We start from the raw sequence: 22,764 nt of genomic DNA on the forward strand, positions 1-22,764 counted from the left end.
CTCCATCCTGCAGTAAGGTTAACTCCATCCCTTTTCACATTCTACCTCTCTAGAAAAGATTTAAGTCCCCCATTCCATTGATATGCACTCTACCTTTTCTCTTATTATTTCTTTATTGTTTGTACCTTCTTATGTTTTCCCTCCACCTCTCCATCTTCCATATCCTCCATCACCACAAAATGTCGAAATTTTTAGTTGTGGATGGTCTTTATCCATCTAGCTACACTCAGCCTCCACCTTCTGTCTGTCTGTCCGCCTCCGAGCAAGGGTGAAACAGACTGTCGGCCTCTCATTTCTCTCATACAGAGACATCCATGCAAGGGGATCTCTTATTGGCTTCAGGGCAGCCTCTGGTGGTGAGTGGCTGGTGGGATGATGATGAGCCATGAGAGGCGGTGAGGGTGAGCGCACGGAGCTATGGGATATGATAAAGGGTGTTAATTTCAATCGTGTAAGCCTCATAATTGGCATGTTTTAGTGATGATTGATGATGATGATGGTAACAGTGGTAGTGGCAGCGTTGGTGCTGGAAATGATGGTAACGATTAGCGCAAGGCCTACAATGGGTGCAGTACATGGGAGGTGTATCCGGAAATATTAACACACAAAATCATACACGTTTTCTTTTATAAATACATTTAATGTAATAAGAATATGTAACACGATAATATTTTTCGGAGTGGTGACGAGTGCTGTACTACACAAAGAAGGAGGAGGAGGAGGAGGAGGAAGAGGAAAAGGAAGAGGAGGAGGAGGAGGAGGAGGAGGAGGAGGAGGAGGAGGAGGAGGAGGAGGAGGAGGTGGAAAGAACTCAAGTCAGATCACTAAATTTTTGTAAAATTATTCGACTAGTGATATGCGCAAACATGACAAAATAAAACATCTGAACTGGGATTTTAATTAAGAATGACGCTAATCATGGCAGCACCAGCAGCTACAATAACGATGTAGACGGAGACGAGAAGGAAAACTTGGTACTAATTCGAAAAAAAAGGTAATAAAAAAGGAATAGAAGCAGTATAATGAAAAACGAGGACGAAAAGGGAAGAGGAGGAGGAGGAGGAGGAGGAGGAGGAGGAGGAGGAGGAGGAGGAGGAGGAGGAGGAGGAGGAGGAGGAATGAAGCCTTCTGCGGCAGCTCCTGCGTGGCCCACAGAGCGCTTGAGCGAGGCATCAGTACAGTGCCAGCCTTGCCAGCGGAGTGAACCCACTCTCTCTCTCTCTTTCGTCCGGTCTCCGCCGCCGCCACCACCACCACTACCACCACCACCACCACTTCTCGCTCAACCCGTGCTAACTTGCCCCTTCCCTAACACACACGCCCATACTTTACCTACAGTGAAGGAAATGTTATCCAGCTACTTATTGACCGGGAAATAAGTAAAAAGTGAACCTGTAGTGAGCTTGGAAGTGATGACCTGATCTTTAAGTTCTGTTAAGTGCGACAGCGGCGGGAGTTCCAAGTTCGACCTAAGTTTGGGTTAAGAGGCTTTGGTTTGCCGGTGCTGCTGCTGCGAGGGAGCCTCCGTCACCGAGGGAGCCTCAGGCCTCACCTCAGCCAGGTAAGATAATTGATGTCTCGCTTCGTTTCCATCTCGAGGGGAGGGAAAGCGGGAAGGATAATTAGAGTTTATTTGAACTTCCAATGCATGGGATGTACGTACGGATATCTATTTTTGTAAACTGCCCTTTGGTGTGTGTGTGTGTGTGTGTGTGTGTGTGTGTGTGTGTGTGTGTGTGTGTGTGTGTGTGTGTGTGTGTGTGTGTGTGTGTGTGTGTGTGTGTGTGTGTGTGTGTGGGTGGGTGGGTGGGTGGTGGGTGGGGGACGTCTGTGAGATTAAGAATGCATGTCTATGTAAAGTGAGTCGTGTCATCGCCATTAACGTAACCCTAGCATAACAAAGTCTGGCGATGCAGCCTTAGTGGGTTGTCCTAAGTCGCGTTTAACTCCAAAACTTACACGATAACAAGGCCGTAACTCTGAGTGAAGTGGAGCCATGAATCTCCTCATCAGTGGCCTCTTCTTGAACTTGGGTGAAGGAAGAACCAGGAAGGGGTGGAGGGAGGGACGCAGAGAAACTAGGGCACTTTGGCTGAAAGGAAAAGCTTGGGTGAAAGGAAAGGATTAGAGAGGAATGGGACGTTGATAGGGTAAGCCTTCCACCGGAGCTCAAAGAGGAGTTAAAGAAGGTGAACCGAAAATATAGACGGTAAAGAGGTAGAGTAGAGTCTCAAGGTAAAGAAGCCCTGCAAAAAGTCCTTTCATTCTACGAGAAAACATAAAAAACGGTGAACAGCTAAGTTAATTAGTAGGGGAAAAAGGTGGTGGATGTACTGCTGATTTAAATGTACGTGTGTACGAGCGTGTGCTGGACCACTGGTGATTTTACATACATACATACATGCAATGCTAAACTAGATGCAATGCAGGAGAGTGAATAAAAAATAGATACAATAAAACAAAAACATGTGGAACTCGTCAACTGTGAAAAATGAATGTGGTGAAATAAATGAATAAAGAAAATACACACACACACACACACACACACACACACACACACACACACACACACACACACACACACACACACACACACCAGATCCAATTTATTAACTAAACCCCATTTTTCAGTGCAGAGCGTCCGATCGGAAAATAAGGTTCACCTGCACTGCGTTCTCTACTTTATTCCCTCGCTGCTTCCTCGCCGAAAGATTTATAAAGTACCCGCAGAGCTTCACGAGCCAAGCGAATTTATAACCGCAGATGAATGGGGAAATGATCACAAAATTTCCCACTGATCTGTTTCCCTGTGACCTTTCCACCACCACCGCTACCTCCACCGTACAACTTCTCGTCTCTTTCTGTAAATCATGAGCAAATAGTTCACCGTCAAAGAGCTCAATCAGTTCGAAAAAAAAATGACGAATTGCGGGCGCCCTCACCAATGCAAAGGAAATGAAGAAGAAGCAATACAAATGGCGCGTGATTTTTCCAACGGAAGACGGAAAGAAGGAAGGCGACGAGAAAAAAGACAGTTAAAAAATATAAGACACGGGGAAGAGGGAGAGGGAGAGGGAGAGAGAGAGGGAGCTGGAGGTGGAAGATGACGAACGAGGGAAATAGACAATTAAAAAAAATGAGACAGGAAAAAGTAAATAAATGATTAAAATGGAGAACAGAGCAAATAAAGGCACAAGGGACACTAGAAGAGATAAAGCTAAACGATAAAAGAAAGGACACAACACATGGAAAAGTAATGAATGGGAGCAAATAAAGATAGGACAGAAACTACAGCAGTGGAAAAAGACGGTGAAAGAAGAGACACTACACGATGAAAAGTGAAGAATGAGAGAAATAGAGACACGGAAAACATGAATGCAAGAAAAAGGCGGCGAAAAGAAGGGGACGAGAGAAAATACTATGCAAGAGTAAAATATAAACATAGGAAGAGCTATAGAGATGAAAAGAAAGGTGAACATGAAAGTGATAGAGTATACTCTGAAAATTAAGATACTAGTGTAGCCTCAACGATAAATGATTGGAGAGAAACAAAAGACGTAAAAGGAAGGAAAAAAGGAAACTGCAGGGCCTAAATGAATTCCCATTAAGGCAGTTTGAGAAGAGGAAATGAAATGAAAAGGAAAAACAAATAGGAAACGACGAAACATCATAGAAACTGGGAATAAAGATGGAGAAAAACGTACAAAGAAAAAGAGAATAGCAAGCAGAATGAATGAGAGAGATAATATAAATGAATTCTATCTAAGGCAGTTCGTCATGAGGAAAGAGTAAAAAAATCATGAAATGGATACGAAGGAAGTTAAATCATGCCGCCTCGTCAACTTATTAAAATGCATGGCAAGGGAAGGCGCGCCCGTCACACTGATATCGAAATGGAGCCTCCGAAGACACACGCCAGGAAAACATGAGGACTTGGAGACGAAAAAAAAAACAAAATCCCCACATCTTGACTTTCATGATAAATCGGTAAAATGTGGTTCAGAGGCGAGTTACGAAAAGGGTTCCGGAGATTTCTATACATGTTTCTTTTCCATTGAACCACCTCAGTGAAATAAACCAGCCACAGATGACGTAAGTGAATGGTATATTGATAAAAGTGAAAGGATGAATGTAGTATCAAAAATAGTTTTATTAAGGTATATGTAGTGTGGGTTATTTATTTTTTTTATTCCCTCTCTTTTTCTCCTCTCGACGTTGATCATCTTCTAGAAGTTTGGAATATTAAACTGACGTATTTTCTTTGTGCTATGTCTGTCTTGATAATGACGTATAAAGACGCTCAAGACTCAAATGGAAAGTTAGAAACAAAAACCAAATTTTTCTTTCTCTCTTTAGTGTTGTCTGTGTCTTAGGTTCTCGTGAATCTTGTTTGGGATTTTGTGGTAATAAATCAGTACATTTTTCCTCGGCTGAGTTACGTAACAAGACCCGAACGGAGGAGGATCCGCGTAATTAATGGACGTTCCGGGACGACAATATCCGATTCTGTATCATATAAAAGACAGGTAAAAAAGGAAACAGACACGGACACTGAAACCTGATGGGATTTAGAAATATTGAAGTTGGATTTCATACGAAGCAAAGTAAAATATTAACATTCTCTAGCATAAATAAATAAGTAAATGTTCAAACAAATGAATATAGTATTACGATTAAATTCATAAATTATAAATATGAAAAAGCGGCATATATGAACACAAAAGTCCACAACGTACAAACACATAACTAAGTAGCAAAAGCAAAATTATAATTCCTAGAAAAAAAAAAAAAAAAAAAAAACTAAAGTAAAAACTGAGAAAAAATAAAAAAAAATACTTAAATTAGGAAAATGTAGAACAATTACAACTGATTAAATTAATAAAAAAACCATACATTTGAAACTTTGGGATGGAAAAGTATTGTACGATGAAAAGACAGAAACAAAAAACACAATGAAACTATTATATGCACTAACAAGACATGCGGGAAGGGAAGACGCATACTACTTCTTTTGACTGAAATGAACTAGTATAAAATAAGACGAAAAAAAATATAAATGCAATGAAAGTATATTTTACACCAATTAAAACATTGCAGATATATGCCAAATGTAAGCAAATGATTTACCATAACACCACCACCACCATCACTACCACGAACACCATAATCACCACCACAACCACCAGAATCAACAAGCTGCAGCCCACAAACAGATTAAGCTCAGGTAGTCACTTATTGCCTGCCTATCAATTTACCTGGCTTGTACTTGATGAGTCTCCGTACCGCAGGAGCCTGGAGGTATTAATATCAGCGGCACCAGCGAGGGTAACAAGAGAGAATCAATAGGATACCGAAGGATATATCAGGTCCTTAGTCATGCAGCTTGTAGGAGGAGCAATCCGTGTCTCTGCTGCTACCCAATGCGAGGCTCTTCTGTTATATTCTCTGGAAATTGCATGTGTTCATTTTATTCTTTTTTCTATGTCGTGAAATTTGATGCCTGTTCATCACGTAGATTTATGGTTTCCTGTTTGATTTGTTGTTATTTTCTCGTGTATTGTATCTGTTCTGTTCCGAGTTTCTCTTCTTTTGGTGAGAGTTCGTTCTTGTTTATTATTGTCTGGTTGATTGATCGTTCACACTTATGATTTGCTGTCTCATGTATTCGTATCTTCTTTTGGCATTCTTATTCGTTGCATAAGTTTTGTTTTGTTCTTGCATTCTTGGTAGTCTCTCTAACTTTCGTATTATTACAATGAATCACCCAGTTTTATGTTATACTGTCTTCCTCGCTATGTAACAAGACATCTTACTTACAAATCCACTCAATCAATAAATAATAGTCTTCTCGTGCTCATGGTCGTCATGCAGAATTATACTTTGCAATTTTCCTCGCCAACGAAAGTAACAAGATTTTGCTACATTCCTTTCCTTTGTTGTATTTCCTGTTTCGTTCTATATTTCCACAAGTTTATTTTTTTTTTCTCTACGTTGACTATTTACTTTTATTCTTCAACTTTCTCACTAAGTACATAACAGTATCTTCCTGTAGCTCACAACCTGTTATAGTCTTCTGCACTTTCCTTCTGATGTTGTATTTGTCGCTTTATTTATTTGGTTCTTTATTTCTGGTGTTATACATATTTTTGCTTTTTATTCCTGATTACTATTCAACATTTCCCTTATTTGTCTTAATTTATGAGTATTTCTATATAGATATATTTCTTTGTATTATGTTTTCTAACAATAACTAGTCTTAATTTTACTTATTACTTTATTGGGTTTGTCTTTTCCCTCTGGTCTATAATCTTGTTTTGCCAGTTGCTTGTATTTACTGCACTTCCTCACAAGTATCATTTTCCCAGCTCTCAGTATATCTTCTCTTAGTCTTTCCCGAGCCATTTAAGTCATCCCACCCTGTTTCTTTCCACAGATCGGAAACTCCTCACCATGTTTTCTTTATTTACCGGCCTTTCTCTCGTTTACTCGTTTGTTTTCTATGCCCATCTTTCTCAGCCAGTTATCACCATGTTCTGTGTGTGTCTCTCTCTCTTCCCTCGGTTTGTTTTCGCCCACACGGATTGTTATCAAATATTCGCACGTTCCACTTTATCCTATTTTATGCCCCTCGTTTTTTTCTTGACATCTAGGTATCAAGATATTTCCAAGATTCTTTTTTCTTCTTCATTTTCCTTTCTCTGCGTCTTGTTTTCATTCAATTTCCTTGCATTTTTGCCTACCAATGATCTTGCAGTGAATCTCTATACACCTCTTATTTGGAAGTGGGGAGGAGGGGTATTCTTGTGAATCTACACTCTATTACTTTATTACACTGTATTTGTATTTCCACTTACTATGTGTTTCCTACTTCCACCTAATTTTCTGTCTCATTATCATAAGAAATTTTTTTTTCACCGTTCTTTTCCATGTTAACGCCACAGTCTTCAGAAAAGTAACGTTTTTGCACAATCTTTATTCTAGTTATATATTCTTCTTTACTGGTAATCTTATTTCTCCTTAAGATTTATTTCTTCTCATAGGTAAGAAATACAATCATAATGTAGTTTATTTCCCACTCACATCCAATTCTGTATTTTTTTCATCGCCATCTTAAGAAATCCAATATATTTTACAGCTTTCTTCTTCTATTTTCAAACAAATATTTCCTTTTTTTTACTCCACGCATTTTCTTGTTTTCCTATCACGCATCCCTCATCACGTTGCAGATCTTGGGTCTTACTCAATAATCTCTTTCCTTACTTGCTTGTCTCGATCCAGCTGTTTGTTGTGATACCTTACTTCAGGGGACGTAGCTGACAGCTCTCTCTCTCTCTCTCTCTCTCTCTCTCTCTCTCTCTCTCTCTCTCTCTCTCTCTCTCTCTCTCTCTCTCTCTCTCTCTCTCGCCTGCGACTTTGTCTCTGGAGTCAAGTGATTGATTTATGCAGACGGGAGGCCGCTGCCGCCGAGCCCTTTGTCCGCGGCATTTGCTATATAAATGAGTCTTCACGCAAAGTCACCGCGATATTTATGGCGGGTAAACAGCCTTACCCTTTTGGCCTCATGTTAGATTCTGATGAGCTGAAAATTGAATCAGCATATAAATTATACATTTCCGAGATAATTTTTTTGGGTGGGGATTCCTCTTTCTCTTATTTTTCTGACACATTGAAAATTTGGGTCGCTGTTGGAAATAAAAGGATGACCATTACCACCACAACCACCATCACCCAACACCATCACTACCACTACCATCGCCACCATTGTTTCTCCATTTTCTTTTTCATTAATTAATTCCAGGCCGGCTAGGTAAATATTTCGTCGGTGCTTGGTGCGTCTGAACAAAGATAAAGTTTACTCGGCGCATTTCCACGACAGGGAAACGAGAATGTGTGTTATAACTCGTGGCTTGTCGCTTCATTTGCAAAGCCGAAAGGAAAATGGGAAAGTAAAAGGGTAAAAAAAAAAATGTAAAGTATAAACAAGGAAACAGAACCAATAGAGATGGATTGATTGATAAATAGATAAATAAATAGATGAAAAAACAGATAAGTAGATAGTATATAGGTAACCAGGTAGGAGAGAGAGAGAGAGAGAGAGAGAGAGAGAGAGAGAGAGAGAGAGAGAGAGAGAGAGAGAGAGAGAGAGAGAGAGAGAGAGAGAGAGAGAGAGAGAGAGAGAGAGAGAGAGAGAGAGAGAGAGAGAGAGAGAAAAGCAGGTAGGCTGTGTCGCTACATTTTTCCAAGCTTGTGGAGGCAAAAACCAGTGTGGTGGTGATGGCAGAACAGCAGGTGGCCAGTGTCAGCGTCAGGCGAGGGCGAGACCAGAGGAAAACGAGCGACCTGATATAATGTTAAAAGATACGAAAGATACGCTTGCAGAGAGAGAGAGAGAGAGAGAGAGAGAGAGAGAGAGAGAGAGAGAGAGAGAGAGAGAGAGAGAGAGAGAGAGAGAGAGAGAGAGAGAGAGAGAGAGAGAGAGAGATCTAGAAATAAACAGATTTACTACAAGGAATAACACTAAAATGGTGCGAAAGTATAACACACGTTTCTTTGTTATATCCTTTTTAGAATGACACAAAGCAGAACAGACTTACAGATACTTAAACAACTGGTCGTCGGTGCGAAAATAAATTGGCGGAATTACACAGAGTTCCGCGAAGATAATAACACTTCTCTCCATCACTTTGTTTCTGGATAGAACAAAATAAAAGATCATACGCGTGGACTTCTTATTAAATTGTGAAATCGACCTGCACATAAGTACAAAATCCTGGATACGACGAGAGAGAGAGAGAGAGAGAGAGAGAGAGAGAGAGAGAGAGAGAGAGAGAGAGAGAGAGAGAGAGAGAGAGAGAGAGAGAGAATAAAAAACGAAAAAAGATATATAAAATAATTGATAATATACTTTTCAACATACTTATTGACATAGATGACACACATAAACACATACGTGACATACGCAAAAAAAAATCACTTATTTACACAAACTGATGAGACGAAAATGACTGACACCCAGCAAAACACAGATTCAGATACTCGTACTTAAACAGGTAGAAAAAGGTAAATTAAAATGAGCATAGAGAGATAAATACGCTGCTATGCTGAAGAAATAAGTAGGAAACTGCGTGGGCAATGGCAGGCGACGGAATAAATGAAAGAGGCAGCAATGGTGTGGTAAAGAAGGAGAAGTGGATGTTACGAAGTAGAAAGGAGTGGTTGAGAGCACTGCAGAGACGGAAAGAAAGGAGGGAAGTGCACAGTATAAAGAAGGAAAAGAGGATAAATACAGAAACACATCACACACACACACACACACACACACACACACACACACACACACACACACACACACACACACACTGGTCCTATCCCTCCCACCTATCGGGCAAATCGAATTAACCTGAGAATACACGAAACGAAACCGAGTGAGGGTCAAACTGCAAAAAAAATGAAAAGAGAAACAATACACTCAAGATATTACCCAAATAACTCAGAGAGGAAGGAAAGCACTGGATTTTTATTTTCATTTTTTTTTTCGATCTGACGTGGCCTATCAGAAAATGTTAAGAATTTATACAGGTAAAGAAAAATATATGGTGATGGGTAAAAAAGGTAGAGCATTTCAACTTTTCATACACACAACATCCTGCTCTGTGAAAATTTAATCAGGGAACCACGAGTCTATTCAGTCCCGCCCGCATTTCAATCTACTGTGTGTGTGTGTGTGTGTGTGTGTGTGTGTGTGTGTGTGTGTGTGTGTGTGTGTGTGTGTGTGTGTGTGTGTGTGTGTGAGGGAAGGGGGGGTAAGGGTTAGTAATCGAAAATGTATTTCCATATTTTCGAAAGGCTATGTTAATTGTGAACATATATTTCTAAAATAACGAAACTGTTTCCATTACTAACACACACACACACACACACACACACACACACACACACACACACACACACACACACACACATCATGATAGATTGAAATTCGACCATGATCAGTACGAATATAATAGTAGTGGTGGTTGTTGCAGTAATACTAGTGGTAGTGGTGGTGGTAGTGGTGGTGGTGGTGGTGGTGGCGGTGGTGGTGGTGGCGCAAGTGTTGGTGGTGGCAGCGATGTTTGCGACTTTAGTGCTATTATTACTCTTAATTTACATATTTCTAGGGCTGCTGGTGACAACAGTGGTGGTGGTGGTGGTGGTGGCGGTGGTTGTGTTAGTAATGGTCGTGTTAGTGTTATCTGTAAGGGTAGTAGTTGTGGTAACAGTGGTAGTGTGAGCAGAAATGTTGGTGAAGTGACATTGGTGGATGTGGTCCCATTAGTAGTAGTGAAGGCGTGTGTAGCAGAAATATTACTTTGTTTTTATGTTCGTGCTAGTGGTGGTGATGGTGGCGGTGGTGATAATATTGGCAGTATTAGAATCATATGCCGTGCTCTTAATGTGAAAGGAGGTGTTGGTGATGGCGTGGTGATGGCAGTTGTAATGGTTCAAGTTCTGGTGGCGGTAATGGTGGTGACAGTGGTTAGAGACAGTGGTAATGGTGGCGACACTGATGGCAAAACAAACGACTAGTGATGATGATGGAGATGATGACCGTGGCGATAGAGTGGTTTTGAAGAGGGCACTGATGGTGGTGGCACTAGAAGTGATGATGATGGTGACAAGGGCGGTGTCGAATGCATTAAAACTTCCCACATCAACAATAGCTACGCAATCACACGCCCGTACACAACCCCGAAGCAAACTACATCACTAGTACATTATTCCCAACCATTTCAAGCCGTCGCAAACTCGCAGCAATTTTTTTTTTTTTTCAGCGACTGGTACAAAAATCATTATTCATTAGCGGGCGGTGACTATAAAACGCGTCACCTGCTTACCTTGCAGCCTAATGGAGCGACACGTAATCCAGGTGTAATCATTCTCATTATGTAAATCAAGGTTAATAAGCTAGGGTTCTGTTAATCAAACATATAATCCGCGTGGTAATGTTATTGTATCTGAGTATTTTTTTTCCGACCTTGGTTGGGACACTGCTTATTCTATCTATATATAGTATGGTGATATATATTCACATTGTCGGGGTCAAAGGTTGTGTAGCTTTCACATCTCTCACTTCCCCTTGTTCTATTTTTCGTCACATATACGTCTTACGACCTGAAATTTACCAGTTATTAAGTTTAAGGATGGCAATTGAGAGGACTAACAAAGCAAAGGGCAAAACATTTTGGAACCATGTGCAGTGCAGCTGACTTGTCACCTGACGCCTGTGTGTGTGTGTGTGTGTGTGTGTGTGTGTGTGTGTGTGTGTGTGTGTGTGTGTGTGTGTGTGTGTGTGTGTGTGTGTGTGTGTGTGTGTGTGTAATTCACCACGGTCGTCTAATGGTCACCCAGCCAATCTTCCCCATTACGGAGCAAGCTCAGAGCTCATAGAACGATCTTCGGATAGGACTGAGACCACAACACACACTCCACACACCTGGACAGCGAGGCCACAACCCCTCGAGTTACATTCCGTACCTATTTACTGCTAGGTGAACAGGGGCCACACATTAAGAGGCTTGCCCATTTGCCTCTCCTCTTCCTGGGATTCGAACACGGGCCCTCTCGATTATGAGTCAAGCGTGCTAACCACTACACTACGCGCTGTGTGTGTGTGTGTGTGTGTGTGTGTGTGTGTGTGTGTGTGTGTGTGTGTGTGTGTGTGTGTGTGTGTGTGTGTGTGTGTGTGCAATCCTAATTCTTCTATGTGCAATCCTGTGTCTTCTATGTGTGTGTGTGTGTGTGTGTGTGTGTGTGTGTGTGTGTGTGTGTGTGTGTGTGTGTGTGTGTGTGTGTGTGTGTGTGTGTGTGTGTGTGTGTGTGTGTGTGTGTGTGTGTGTGTGTGTGTGTGTGTGTGTGTGTGTGTGTGTGTGTGTGTGTGTGTGTGTGTGTGTGTGCGCAGTATACTCTTGTCAGCATACATACTCATACACACTACACAAACACTCACGCTATGAGGATATACATATAGTGCAGGGCTTGTACCGTTCGTACCCAAAATGATCTTCCAATTAAGCATACAAAGAAAATCACGTTCTCTTAATTTCCGCCACTTAACGATAACGACTCTGAAACATCCTAAAACATAGCGAAATAATGACAAATAACATCTCATTTCGACCTCTACAATTACAATTAACGTTATATTTTCAGGATGACTTGCTTTAAAACATATCCGGTATTTTGCAACTCTCTCTCTCTCTCTCTCTCTCTCTCTCTCTCTCTCTCTCTCTCTCTCTCTCTCTCACCAGTGATATTTTCAAAGGTCACAAATAAGGAGTTCGATTCTTAATCGAGTATTTACAATTAACAATGGAGAAACCCTATTAAACTAATAGGGTTGCTTAGTCAATAGCAACCAATGACTTTAACTATAACCATTTGAAGGTACCCGAAATAAAGCACTGAAACTATTAAAAATATAAACATGAATTACACTTCAGCTTAAATATGAAAGAAAAAAAAGTACCAGTAACATTCCATTACAATTCGGATTTCAAAACGCGGAAAAATTTTAAAGTCGCACACAGGTAAGCGAAGTCCTGATTATTCTGACAAACGAAGCATCATAGACAGGTATACAAATGCAGGCAGTAACTCACACAAGCCCAGACTGAAGCGATGCCTATCAAACACAGCACTCGATGATTTACATAAATGCACACACACACACACACACACACACACACACACACACACACACACACACACACACACACACACACACACACATAAAACTATAAAAAGATACTAACCAAATTACTCTCACCACTTTTTGTTTACATGAATAGTACGTTTAGTCACACACACACACACACACACACACACACACACACACACACACACACACACACACACACACACACACACACACACTGCTACGTCCCACAATCGCGAGTGAATTGATCATAGAAGCAGCAGACTGGTTAATACCTTGACAAATTGCTTCGATCTTGTCTGGCAAATTATAGCTCGTGCAACGTTAGGGAACAAGTGTTGGATAAGGAAGTAATGAGAAACTGCATGATTGTATCTCTAAATCAATGGTTGGTGTTTAAAAATTCACATGTTATGATAAGCGAGAGAGAGAGAGAGAGAGAGAGAGAGAGAGAGAGAGAGAGAGAGAGAGAGAGAGAGAGAGAGAGAGAGAGAGAGAGAGAGAGAGAGAGAGAGAGAGAGAGAGTAGATATACATTTGAATTTACTCCCATGTGCGCTTCTCATTACATTATTACACCGATTCTTTGCACCAGAGGAGAGAAGGATTATATCAGGAACGGAGTGAAAGCTTATTAACTCATCATTCCTTCCTTTTTTCCGCTCATTAGAAGGAAAGGCAGGTGTCCGCGAAGCAATTAGGGCGACGGTACAAGGCGCGTAACAAGAGTGGCGGCGGCTTTCTGCGTGGGCACGGATGAGGCAGAGAGACATAAACTGTTTGCACTAATTTGACAAGTCCGATATTGCACGGGTTGGTAGTGGTGTAGAGAAACGGAACAAAGTTTACACCAAGGAACAACAGAGCGTAGGTAAGTGGAAAGTTGCAGGACATAGTACAGATGTGCTAGTAATTGAGATGATGATAAAGGGAACCTAAAGTTTTAGACACACACACACACACACACACACACACACACACACACACACACACACACACACACACACACACACACACACACAGTAAATGAGTGAAAAAAAAGAGAAAAGTAACATACCCAACAAACTACAGGTAGTACGTAAAAAATACAAGAGGATAAAATACGGTATAAATGTTATCTGGCAAAGTATCAGAGGAATATGAGTCTTTCCGTGAGGGTACAAAAATAACTTTTAGTAAGCATTTACACATTTGATTTATATAATGAACAGAATGACGTGATAACAAAAAAAAAAAAAAAAAAAAAAAAAAAAGGGAAACTGTAAGAAGCCAGCGCAAATACATGGCAACCTGATAATAATAATATATATATATATATATATATATATATATATATATATATATATATATATATATATATATATAGAGAGAGAGAGAGAGAGAGAGAGAGAGAGAGAGAGAGAGAGAGAGAGAGAGAGAGAGAGAGAGAGAGAGAGAGAGAGAGAGAGAGAGAGAGAGAGAGAGAGAGAGATATGCACTTATCAACATAATTCATAAACTCGTCTAAACTTTATTTCATCGCCCTATTCACTCAATACTAATAAAGTGATTACTGAGCACATTCATCATCGCGATTAAAAATCAATCAGTTTTCTATATTTCTTTTCTTTTATTTCATTTCTGCATATGTACATCAACATTCAAAGAGTCACGATATTTTGATGACTTTGTTGTTTGTCACGCTTATTATATTCATTATGCTAATTAAAAACCCTTCACTACATATCTTAATTTACGCCTTTGTAAAAAATGCCGAGAGAGAGAGAGAGAGAGAGAGAGAGAGAGAGAGAGAGAGAGAGAGAGAGAGAGAGAGAGAGAGAGAGAGTTAACAAGAAATACGTATAAATATTTAAACACACTACTGTAAAATGAAAAATAACAATAATAAACAAAAAACAATGAACCCGAAAGTAAATGCAGCTGAGGAAAAGAGAACAATAAAGCATTCTGCGGTTCTTCTTTGTCATGAAAACAGTTTCTCGTGCAGAATGAAATTAAAGGTCTCAAGACGGAGGTGGTGCGAGGAATAAAAAAAAAAAAAAAAAAAAACAAAGGGCTTAGGTTATTCTTATGTAACACCTCCCACATATCGCAACACTTAACACGTAATAGTAACCCAACGAAAGAAATACAATGCGATCTACGAAATTAAGCAACAGCAAAGGATAAAACGAAAAAGAAAGAGGACATAAGTAAACTCTCATGCAACAAGAAAAATGATACAATAGAATAGAGAATAAGACAAGAGAAGAGAATGACAGTTACGTCTTTGCATACGAACATTGACTAAGAAGAAAATTTCATAGAGTAAATACAGAAAACAAAGGAACGGAAATGAACAAAGGACTTTAGTTGTTCTTATGTAACATCAACACACAGCACAACACGATAACACATTTATAAGCCACCGGAAAAATTGACTGAAGATTATAAATTTGCGCACAAGCCAAGGAAAAGGAGTAAAGGAAAGAGTGAATACAGTAAATGTAACTTTGTTTTAGATTTTTATGTAACACCGCCACATCATAGAACTCATGATAATTAAAAAATGTAATAGTGAAGGAAAATGTTCACTAATTAAAGTAAAAACAATGAATAGAATGAGGGATAAAAGGGTGAATATACAAAACACTTTAGTAATTCCTTCGTAATACATGGCAGCTCTCAAACTTGAAACAATGAAATAAACAAAAGTATGATCATGAGGCTTTGAAGTTCAAACAACATAAAAAGTAGGAAGAGAAAACAGTGTGTAACTCAAACACATGAGTAACACTTTTGTAACCCCTCCACATATCATGACACTCTTAGCAAACTAGGAAGTAAAATGAATTTCCAAGGAAAATGAAGGTTACGAATCCAAGCAATGATTAAGAAGATAGATAAAGAGAAGATAAACAAAGCATTACAGTAATTCTTCTATAATAACTCTGAATATTAAACACTAAAGAAACAACGCTAAAATATTAAGAATAGCGAAGAAAAGATTACAATTTTACGAACAAGGAATGGATGAACGAACAGAATTAAAGCAAATAAAAATACACTTAACGAACTTTTGTACAGCACTTGAACCTAAACAGAACACACTTGGCACACAGTATTACACCAGGAAGAAAGTGAAGGTCATAAAAATAATGAAGTTAAAAGAAAAAAACAAACACAGCAATATTTTCTAACGTCCCGACACACATCACACTTAAAGCGTGACAACATAATCACAGGAAAACAGTGAAAATAAATACATGACACATTAATAAACAAAGAGATGATTGACTATGAAAAGTGGAAATAAATAAGGGAAAAAAAAACTATAAAATGTAAAAATATATGTATAGGAGAAATGGATAAAATCAAATAACAAGTGAATAAATAAATAGATAAATGAAAAAAAACTATATATATATATATATATATATATATATATATATATATATATATATATATATATATATATATAAAATTGTAATATTACAAAAGAAACGGAATAAAAAAAATTGCAATCAATTAAAAAAGGGAAAAAGAAAAGAAATATTAAATAAATATACAAAAAAGGCAGAAGACAAAGGCATGAAGGTCAAGCAAGAACTTTGCATTGACATGATGCAAATAGAAGAGAATAAATAAGTAAAACGTAAGTAAAGAGATAGATAAATAAATAGAGAAGAAAATACTCAAACAAGATCTCATGGTACAATACTTCACGGAAAGCGGGTCTAAAAAAAAAAAACGACAAAAACACAGCAATCGTTAAAAAAGAAAAATGCAAGTTGAACGTAATGATAAGTAACATAATTACTGCTCCATTACTTCAAAAGTGCCATAAATCCCGACCACAGTTCAGAAGAGGTAAGGAAAGAGAAAGACGGAGAGAAAAAAAATAAAAGAATGAAAATAAGAATTAACTGTTCACCTGTAATAGAAGAAAATACTAAATTAGCAACAGGATTAGAGAGAGAGAGAGAGAGAGAGAGAGAGAGAGAGAGAGAGAGAGAGAGAGAGAGAGAGAGAGAGAGAGAGAGAGAGAGAGAGAGAGAGAGAGAGAGAGAGAGAGAGAGAGAGAGAGAGAGAGAGAGAGAGAGAGAGAGAGAGAGAGAGAGAGAGAGAGAGAGAGAGAGAGTAAAATGAGAAAAAGAAAAGGAAAAATAATACAAGACAAAAGGAGAGAAAACAAAAATCGGGGAAAGAAAGAGGAAAAGGAGGTGCCACAGGGAGTACCTATGATGAGAAGGGAGGAGGAAGGGAGGGGGAGGGGAAAGGGGGAGAGGCCAAGAGGGAGAAAAAGTGAAGGAAGTACTTTGCACCATTACGGAGACCTGCCGTGCTTCGCTCCCTCAACACTGCACAGTCATGGCCAGCCTGTCCTCACGCGACGCACAGACAGACGCTACAGTAAAGGCACGAGGCACTAAGTTTATGAGCAGAGGTGGTGGTTGTGATGGTGGTGGGTGGTGGTAAGATAGTAGTAGTAGTAGTAGTAGTAGTAGTAGTAGTAGTAGTAGTAGTAGTAGTAGTAGTAGTAGTAGTAGTAGTAGTAGTATTTGAAGTGGGCCTTTTTTTAATTTTTGTTGCCCTTCGTTAGTTTCTCTTGCATAAAAAGTAGTAGTAGTAGTAGTAGTAGTAGTAGTAGTAGTAGTAGTAGTAGTAGTAGTAGTAGTAGTAGTAGTAGTAGTAGTAGTATGCTATGTAACGAATATAATGGAAGAAAAACTGAATCATAAATAACAAAAAGCTAATATTATTAACCTCAATATTGCAACTACTCTTACTACTGCTTCTGCTGCTGCTACTACTACTACTACTACTACTGCTACTACTACTGCTACTACTACTACTACTACTACTACTACTACTACTACTACTACTACAACATTGCCATCAGCCGCAACAACAACAGCAACAACAACAACGAATCGGAGGCGGAAGTAGCAGCAGCAGCAACAGCAAAAACAGCAGCAAAAGAGAAAGAGAAGAGGATAAAGAAAACGAAACAGACATTACAAAAAGTTCTTTGGTGCACGCACTAACGGATCCAGGTATGCACGTTCGTACGTACACACACACACACACACACACACACACACACACACACACACACACACACACACACACACACACACACACACACACACAAGGAAACTTTCAAGACGTGCTATTAAATGAACAGACAAAAAAGATGAAAGAATTCTTTTAAATGAAGAAAAGAAGACCTCTTACATGTAAACCCACCTATATCACCTTTAATTTATCTAAAACTAACGATAACTCACCTTTAATTAACATATACACCCTCTTAACACCTGTATCTCACGTATTTCACTTTACAAATACAAATACAAATCTTTATCAAGCATTTCTAACATAACATCTCTGCATTACCTGTACCTCTTCTGAATCACCTGTAACTAACATGTAAATCATTTCTCCTCATTTTCTTATTTAATAGAGACACAAACTAAACTAAAAAAAAAAACTAAAAAGAAAGAGGTCCGGGTTCATTGAAAAAAGAGACCATCACTAAAATGCCCCATATAACACCTGTAATTGACACAAATCACCAGCAACACATATGTACCTCACCTTATCGCACCCAGTAACCCAGGAGCACAAAACACGTACACACAACAACACTACCCCCAACAGTACCTCGTCGGACCGTGACCCACTATCTGGCAGTTAAGGCTTTGGGTTTTGGGACATTTAGTGGCGTGGACGTGACTGCCACACCCTGGGAACCCAAGTAAGTGGCGTGGAATGATCTTATCTGACGCGGTAACCAAAGGCGCTGCCCCCACAGCACGCGAGGCCCTGGTTTTGTGCTGTAAACGCTGTGGCACTCAACACAGCAAGGTCGACTAAACACCCCATAGAGATGAAAGGGTTGATAAGTGGGGTAATGGTATACTCTGAGCAGAATGAGATCAAAACAGACCCTAATGTTGACGCGTGATGGTGTTTAAGCGAGGTCATATGAGTGGAATAGTTAATACAGCAGGGGTGAATAGAGTGGAAGCCCCCGCCTTTGTGCTCCTGAATGGTATAACTACATGTCAAATTACGTGAAAGGGCCGCCCATTCCGTATGTACATGAATGAAGGAAAGGAATAGAGATGATTAGCCAGTTTTATGAAGGTTAGCTATGTATTTCATAAGCATATTAATAAAAGAAAACAGGATATCACGAGGATTTTTTTAAAGTTTAAGAATGTTAGATGTTTAAATGGGGAAATTAAAAGAGAAAGGAAAACCATAAAGAATTAATTGAAGTTAATAAAATTCAGTTATTTAGTAAGCCATAAGAAAGATAAAAGAAATCAAACATGTCAATTAAGCATGCTGTTAGAGAGCAAAGAAATGGAAAAGGTAAAATGTGAAAAAAGTCGGCAAAGTTAATTAAAAGTTTGTTTTATGGTGAGCAAGTGAATGAAAGAAGGATATCACAGGCAAAATTTGTAATAGGAATAAGAATGGACCGTAAAATAGAAGAAGAATTTGCTAATGCACTCAGTACGTAATGATAAACAACAAACAACAACAGCAGCGTGACATTGGAGTGGAAACACGACCTTTCATAAATCCTAATACACAACAACGAAAGAGAATACATGCAGAAAGAGAATATTAATTAGCTTAAAAATTCCATGCTCTAATGCCGTAAAAAGAAGAGTAAGCCTTAATCACTTTTCAGAGAGAATATTTGAAGAGTAAACGGTAGAGACGAAAAAATGTGAACACCACGTGAATGTGTTTAACTGAGACAACATGGAGCAAACAGCGTACCGGCGCGGCGGGGAGAGTCTGGACGAGGCAGAAGCCCTTAACGAGAGCATCACCGTCTCTTTACACGACTCTGACGCAAAAGGCAATTTTCCAAAGAACCCTTCCGATGAAAATAAAGAGGGTAATGGCAGGCAGTAACCTAAGTCAAGCAAGCGCGCGGAGTAATACAGCACGTGGGGGAGTGTAGCAAAGATTCAAAGATTCTCTATTACTGCTAAACGACAGGGATCTTTGCCGTCCACCCCTGGACACATCTCGCTCAGGAACGTTGGCACATTTACATAATGACGCTCGGAACACTCACACAGCCTGGCACAATTGTCTTCCTAACATCGCCTTGAGCCCGTCACTGTGCAGCAAGTCTAATATTTACTGGGACGATAGTTGGAGGCTCGAAAGACATAAAGAAGAATCTGACCTCTCCTTTCCTTTCCTTCTTGGGTCTCTTCCTCAAATCTCGGGATTTTCTCATGTTCCGCGGGCAAATTTTCTTTCCACTCGCGTCAAAAGGAGAAAGATTCCGTTCTTAGGTAAATTCAGTGCATATTTTTGCGTGAATAAAAGCTGTGAAAAGAATCGGCTTTATTTCTCTTGGCAACGTCGTAAAATTTTTACTTAATGCCGGCTTTAAAGTTCTTGCCGCTTAGTTTACAGGGTCTTACTGCGAGGCAAGACCTGCGCCCATCCGGCAGCCAAAAGACTAGCAAAACAAGCATCGTTAAGTTGTGTTCAGTTTCTTACACGTAACATAAACGATGCATAAAGAATAACTGCTGTCGTGTGCGAGGAGACACGCAGGAGTTGATAAGAAGACTACAGAGAACTAAGGAACTAAAACGTGGATATAAAACAATCGACAGTCCCTTAGTCCCCCGTTCCTCTCCAAACCAAAAAACAATGAGTTATACACACGATACCCACACTAATACCAACCTTCCCTTCTCCTTCCTCCCCTCCCTCCCTTGAACTCAAACCATAAGTTATACATTGGAGGAAAAAAAAAAACGCTATACTTTTCACATTACCTTGCCATTAAACCCCCTCATCTGCAACATTCATAGCAAACGTAGCCCCGCCAGCGCAATACACCGACAGCACCCGTCTGAGTCACATTCATAGTTACTTTTTTCCCGTCTTTCCTTGCACCCTGCGTTTATGCCCCATTCTTTTTTTTTTTCCTTAGTCTCCCTCCCTGTCCCTCTCCCTCTCTCTCCTTCTAATAATAGGTGCATGACAAGTTCTATGTTACAGGTGGCCCCTCAATTTACCCTTTCTCCATTTCCTACCCACCCATTCCCCCTTTTCTTATTTTACATTTTTTTTATTCCTTTGTGTGTGTGTGTGTGTGTGTGTGTGTCGATTCCTACATTACAGAATTTTTACGCGTGTTTTCGCAATGAAAAATGTATTAGTAGTCTGTGATGGCGTATTCTTAGCTTGCTTTCTTATGTCTGTCGGTCTGAATAACTGCTTTGTGTGTTCGTCTACCTGTGTGTGTGTGTGTGTGTGTGTGTGTGTGTGTGTGTGTGTGTGTGTGTGTGTGTGTGTGTGTGTGTGTGTGTGTGTGTGTGTGTGTTTACTAAGACTATTGAACTCATGAAATCTGAGCTTGTGTGAGCTTATTCATTATCTATTTACATCACCCCATTTCTCTCTCTCTCTCTCTCTCTCTCTCTCTCTCTCTCTCTCTCTCTCTCTCTCTCTCTCTCTCTCTCTTCAAATATTACTCATCGCCTTCAGTATTCACGAGCCCAAAAGCATCACGGTGTCAAGTCCTGCAGCCTGAAGTGAAGAGAGAGAGAGAGAGAGAGAGAGAGAGAGAGAGAGAGAGAGAGAGAGAGAGAGAGAGAGAGAGAGAGAGAGAGAGAGAGAGAGAGAGAGAGAGAGAGAGAGAGAGAGAGAGAGAGATGGGTAAAGGGAATGATAAGGTTAATTAACTGATAGACAGATAGGAACACAAATCGGTAACTACACACATGGATAGATATATAGGTAGATAGCCACATGGCCTTTAATTTAAGACACTAAACGATGGTCAGATTGATAGATAGGGAGATATGCAGGGAGAAATGCATAAATTGATACATACATACATACATACATACATACATACATACATACATAATACAGAAAGGGAAGCAGACAATAAGAGACACACACACTTACACTCACACTCACTCACTCAAACACACACACACACACACACACACACACACACACACACACACACACACACACACACACACACAGATACAGGCGCAAGCAGAAGCAATTCCATTTACAACTTAATTATAATCGTGTACTTGTTATTCCACGTTACCTCGGAACCCGGAGGCAATGCAGCTAATGCAATCATCCCCTCAAGTACTAATCTGCATCCTTACCAGGCCTGATAATGCGCCTTCTATTAGTGTTTGGTGCTGACAGTATAGATAGAGGTAGAGATGGTCCTGGTGGTAGTGGTGGTGGTGGTGGTGTATGTGATGGTGTTTGTGGTAATTGTGTTTATGATATAACTATTGAATTCTAAGCATTATCGTCAATATCATTAGTAGTAGTAGTAGTAGTAGTAGTAGTAGTAGTAGTAGTAGTAGTAGTAGTAGTAGTAGTAGTAGTAGTAGTAGTAGTAGTAGTAGTAGTAGTAGTAGCTTTTTTTATGCAAGAGGGAAGACTGCCAAGGGCAACAAAATGTTGGAAAAAAAAAAGGCTCACTGGAACTGCAGGTTCCTCAAGATTCGAAAGAGTCAGCCAAAAGCTAGGGACAAATGTCTTGACACCTCTCTCTTAAAAGAAGTCAAGTCGTAGGAAGATGAAAATACAGAAACAGGTAGGGAGTTCCAGAGTTTACCAGTGAAAGGTATGAATGATTGAGAATACTGGTTAACTCTTGTATTAGAGGGTTCAATAGAATTGGGATGAGAGGAAGAAGAAAGCCTAGTGCAGCGAGGCCGCAGGAGAAGGGGAGTCATGCAGTTAGCAAGACAAGTTGAGCAGTTAGAATACAAATAGCGATAAAAGATAGAACGAGATGCAACATTTTAGTGGAACCCCACCAAACATGAAAAGAGTATTCCATACAAAGACGGAAAAGGCCCTTGTACAGAATTAGCAGTTGGAGGGGCAAGAAAAATTGGCGAAGACGCCGCAGAACGCCTAAATTTTTAGAAGCTGCTTTAGCAAGATATGAGGTGTGAAGTTTCCTGCTAAGATTATGAGTATTTGGCAAGTTGAAGAACAGACTTGGCATGATTCCGGCCAAAAATATAAAGTGCATGAGATTTAGGAGAT

The 22,764-nt window shown here is 39.7% G+C and overlaps 1 protein-coding gene across 3 annotated transcripts in view; it reads left to right on the forward strand.

Annotated features, from left to right (window-relative positions):
- The first annotated feature begins 1,190 nt into the window (after window positions 1–1,190).
- LOC123502722 overlaps window positions 1,191–22,764 on the forward strand; it is a 212,967-nt gene continuing 191,393 nt past the window's right edge. For all 3 annotated transcript variants that reach the window (XM_045251947.1, XM_045251949.1, XM_045251948.1), the window contains exon 1: window positions 1,191–1,561. The gene's annotated coding sequence lies outside the window, so the exon portion shown is untranslated. The remainder of the gene's footprint in view (window positions 1,562–22,764) is intronic.

This window comes from Portunus trituberculatus, chromosome 12, assembly GCF_017591435.1.
Source record: "Portunus trituberculatus isolate SZX2019 chromosome 12, ASM1759143v1, whole genome shotgun sequence".
Classification (NCBI taxonomy): Eukaryota; Metazoa; Arthropoda; class Malacostraca; order Decapoda; family Portunidae; genus Portunus; species Portunus trituberculatus.